Source organism: Myotis brandtii, unplaced genomic scaffold, assembly GCF_000412655.1.
Source record: "Myotis brandtii unplaced genomic scaffold, ASM41265v1 scaffold199, whole genome shotgun sequence".
Taxonomy (NCBI): domain Eukaryota; kingdom Metazoa; phylum Chordata; class Mammalia; order Chiroptera; family Vespertilionidae; genus Myotis; species Myotis brandtii.
Window position 1 is genome coordinate 2,112,206 of NW_005357414.1, and position 4,846 is coordinate 2,117,051.

Sequence of the window (4,846 nt, forward strand, 5' to 3'; positions counted from 1 at the left end):
AGGATTGTAAGGAATGTAATATATCTTTTTCAAAATTAGAGAGGTCTAGGAGAAACAAATAAATAATAATATATAGGAATTGAATACTGTAGTAAACTTCACTCAGACATAAATCTCTGATTTTGCATTCTATGAATATTGAATACATATATTTTATATGTCTTTTATTGGTATCTGAGGAACATTTACAAAATCAATCATATACTTGGCTCTAAGGGAAGTCTCAAAGTTTTTTTAAAAGTACATATTTTAAAGGCTACACCATTGTCATAAATTCAATAAACTCAGTTATAAATTTTTTTAAAAGGGGAACAATGGCCCAGGGACACAGACGTCCAAATTCTGAAGCCATGTTCCTCTTTGTGTACTGGCCAAGTGCCCAGGTACACTTGTGTGATGATCTGTCCTCGGCCCTGAGGTTTCTTAATCTACATTTTGCAATGTGTTTCCTATATGTTTGTTTATCAAAAGGAGTACAGCTGTCTCAGACAGGACAGAGTGTAATAGGTCCTAGGCTATTTCTTTTACATTAATGTAAAGGTGTACTTTGCATCATCATGCTTCCCTTGGGTTTCTGTAATTAGTCTTTCTTTCAGCCCCAGGTGAGCTTGTTTATTTCCCCAAAAGTGGCAGCTTTTGTAAACTGTTGTGAAAAGGGGTAAAGTATAGGGTGTGGGGGAGGGAGGTGTGATTGAAGCTGAAGGGACTTTTAAGGTAGTGTGCTCTGTTTAATTAAGCTGTCTTTTCTCTGACATTTCCCCCAAGTAGAATGTTAAAATAGTGTACTCCTGCCAAAGAATTCCCAAACTCAAGTCCCAAACAAAAGAAACAACCTCTCCACCCTGAATTAAACACTATTGTTTCTGTGTTAGTGACTTATTTGAAGAATCTTTATATTTAATTTAAATATGACCTTTGTGATTCTATAGCAGATCAGTGCATGCATTTGTTTTCTTTTTGGAGCCTATTTATCAATGGGACTATTACTATAAATTAATTGTTTTCTATTGAAAATTAGAGAAAAAAATGTTTTGGTGATATGAGTCCATTATCTTGTATCATTTGATTCTGCAAGTCTACATGCAGGAGTTATTCTAAGAAACTAATTTGAGAGAAATGCAAATTTATAATCAAGAATGTTCAAAACAACATCATTTATAGTACTGGATAAATTTTGAAACTATGCTAAATGTCCCACAAACAATAAGGGACTGGTTAAATAAATTATGTGACATCTATATACTAGAATATTATGCCTTCCTAAACATAGTTTTAAAATAATTTTTAATAACATGGGGGGGAGCTCATGTTAAATGTCAAGGGGAAAAAAAGCACACAATACTATATATAGAGAATGGTTCCAATTTTGAGAAAAATATGCGTAAAAAGAAACTAGTAAAAAATAGATCAAAATATTAATAGTGGTTCTCCAAGGGCAGCAGATCTGGATTAAAAAAGCATTCTTTGGGTATTTTTGGTGTTTTCTATATTTTCTATGTAATAGTTATTACTTTTAGAAAAATATGTTAATAATTATCAAACATTTTATTTTTTAGAATTTATCTTTATTGTTGAAAGTTTTTCAGATGTCCCCCCCCCCTTTCCCCCCCCCCCCATTAACCTCTTCACCCTGCTCCTGTCCCGTCCCCAGGCCTTCCCTGCAATGTTGTCTGTCCATGGGCTATGCATATAAATTCATTGGTTAATCTCTTCCCCCTACCCCCTCTTCCCTCTGAAATACAGCAGGTTAGTCTGTTGCATAATTCAATGTTTCTGGATCTTTTTTGTTCATCAGTTTATTTTGTTCATTAGATTCCACATATAAGTAAGATTAAACATTTTAATGAAAGCAAATTAAACAAGAACAAGTCTATTGGATTGGCAAGATTTTTAAAGATTGATAATCTTCAATGTTTTCAAGAATATGAGGAAAATAGCACTCAAGTAGGAGTGTAAATTGGATTGGTACTTTTTAAAGACAATTTGACAGTATTTGACAGTATCCTTTAAATTTTTAAATGCACATACTCTTCGACCCAGCATCATTTCCACTTATAAGGCTTCTCTATACAACTGCTTGAACAAATTCACAAATATATATTCATAGATGCCCAGCTGGTGTGGCTCAGTTGGTTGAATGTCTTCCCGTGCGTGCATCACAAAGTCCTTGGTTCATTCCCAGTCAGGGTATACATGCCCAGATTGCCAGCTTGATCCCCATTAGAAGGTGTGCAGGAGGCAGCCGATCAATGTTTCTCTCTCATTGACGTTTCCATCTCTCTCTCCCTCTCCCTTCCTCTCTCTGAAATAAATAAAAACATATTGTACTTAAAAAGATATGTGCATAGGAATATTAATTGGAACATTGTGAAAAATTAGTGAAAAATCCTGAATGTCATCAATAAGGATATGACAAATATATTATGGTATATCCATACTATGGAATAATGTATAACAGTAAAAAAAGTGAATTATAATTCTTTAGGTATCTACATACAAACATAATGACATGGAATGATGTTTCTGATATCTTATTAAGTGAATAAAAACAATTTGTAGGGCAATATGTATAATATATTCCTTTTTTTAAAAAAATAAGTATATGTGATGGTATATGGGCACGGCAAAAATTTGGGAAGATATATACCAGCTTGTTCATAGTTGTTATCTCTGTGGAGTGGGATCAGAGATTCTTTTATTTATATAATTCCATTTCAACAAGGGAAATGAACCTGCACCTCTTTTGCAATAATAATAAAAAATAATAAAAACCCTGGCCAGGTAGCTCAGTTGGTTAGAAAGTTGATCCGATATGCCAAGATTTCTGGTTCGATTCTGGGTCAGAGAACATACAACAATCAACCAATGAATGCATAAAAAGGTGGAACAACAAATTGATGTTTCTCTCTCTAAAATAAATAGATGTTTAAAAAATAATAAAGAGACAGTCAGTGGAAAAGTAGGGCTTACTATGTGAAAATTGCTTTGTAATAATCTTTCAGGAATATATTAGTCCATGTACAGTGATGTACAGTTACAAAGAGTTTAGAGACCTTTACATAGGGCCTAATTTGCACCATGACTCACTGAAGAGAGAGAATAGTCACAGGGAGGAAGTTATTCATAAGCTGATCCAGATTGCCATACCTAAATTTTGCTCAGTGGCAATAAAGTCAGAAATTTATAATTTCATAAATATTATTGAAAAGAGCTTGTAGAAAGTTGAGGTTTGCCATAGATTCTGAAAGCTATCTGTATAGATGATATGGATTAGATACATCTCATAGCCAAAACTGACTTTCAATATCTATGAGTTTACCTTTAAGGTAGTATTTGCTTTAAATGTCGTGTCATAGGAGGGGTTCCCCCTGGGTCTGGTATAGATGTAAGATATTCCAAAATGAGACTTTGCTTCTCCTCTAGATGAGTTTATGTGATAATAAGATGGACATGTGAAACATTACTTATTCAGCCACACACATATTTTTCTCTCAAATAATAGCATCTACCTCCTAGGCTTATTGTGAAGGTAAAATGAAATAATACATGTAAAGTGCTGGGCCAGGGGACAGTGTCTGACACAAAGTAAGTACTCAACAACTGGTGTCCATTATTATTCAAACACATTGCTAAAGGTTTTCCATTTGAATGACAATAACTTGGCCTCTACCAGGTGCCATATATGGTCCAAATGAAGGAGATAGATTTATTACAGCATTTTAATTTGAGTAAGGATTATTTTGAATAAATGTTCATGGGTTGAGCAGAGTGAATATCTAGGTATAATAATGGGGTTTTTCCAATTTCATAGAAGGCATTATCAAAGGGTATATTTAGAGGATTGAAGGGAATGGAGGTTAGCTTGGAGATTACAGAGTGATTTAATGAATGAAAGTGAAGGTGGTGGTGATAGAACACTTATTAAAGAATTTAGTCCTTGGCTTTAAAGAAAGTCAGTTAATAAACAGGATAATCTGAAGAAAGACTGGTGTGATATAATGTAAGAATATGAGTTTTGATTCTAGCTTATTTTTTTTTTTACTCATCTGTAAAATGAGGAGATTGGTAATTAGTAGTTACCATTTACTACACATTTGCCATAAGCCAGGCATTTTATAAGCATGATTTCATTTAATCCTTTCTCAGAGGAGCCTTATGAATGAAATAATATTATCCCCAATTTACAGATGAGGAAGCTGAGGCTCTGAAGAAGTTATGTACCATGGTGAAAGGTGGTCCAAGTTCAAAGTTCAAATGGTTTCTATGTGGCTTCTGGATTTTAATAGTTAATGATTCTGAATAAGGGGCATTTTAAAATTTTGTTGTTATTTAACTTGTCTGTTAAGAATGAGAGATAAAATAGAATCTTCTTGTATGTGAAAGGGAAAGAAAGCTAGAGATTTAAGGTGAGTTATGATATTGATTACCTTTTCCCCTAACCTAGGCTAGAATCACTACAGAAAGTGGGTAAAAATCCTTGCAGACTTGTTGACAACCACAGCCCATTTCATTTGCCTCAAGGGTAATATGAATATTTTGTGGGTGTTTTTTTTTCTTTTTGGGAAGGTTGGTAAAGCAATTTGCAAGGATACTGCAGATTTTACTTAGAGGGGATAGATAGGAGTTTGCTTTTTTAAAAAATTGAATTTATTGGGGTGCAATCTACACTAATAAAAGAGAAACATGGTAATTAGCGTACGACCGCTACCCTTCCCATTGGCTAATCAGCATATCCTTATGCAAATTAACTGTCAGCCAAGATGGCGGCCGGCAGCCATGCACTGAAGCGAGCAGGGAGGCTTGCTTGCTCCAGTGACTGCAGACTCCAACGTTCCCCACCTGACTT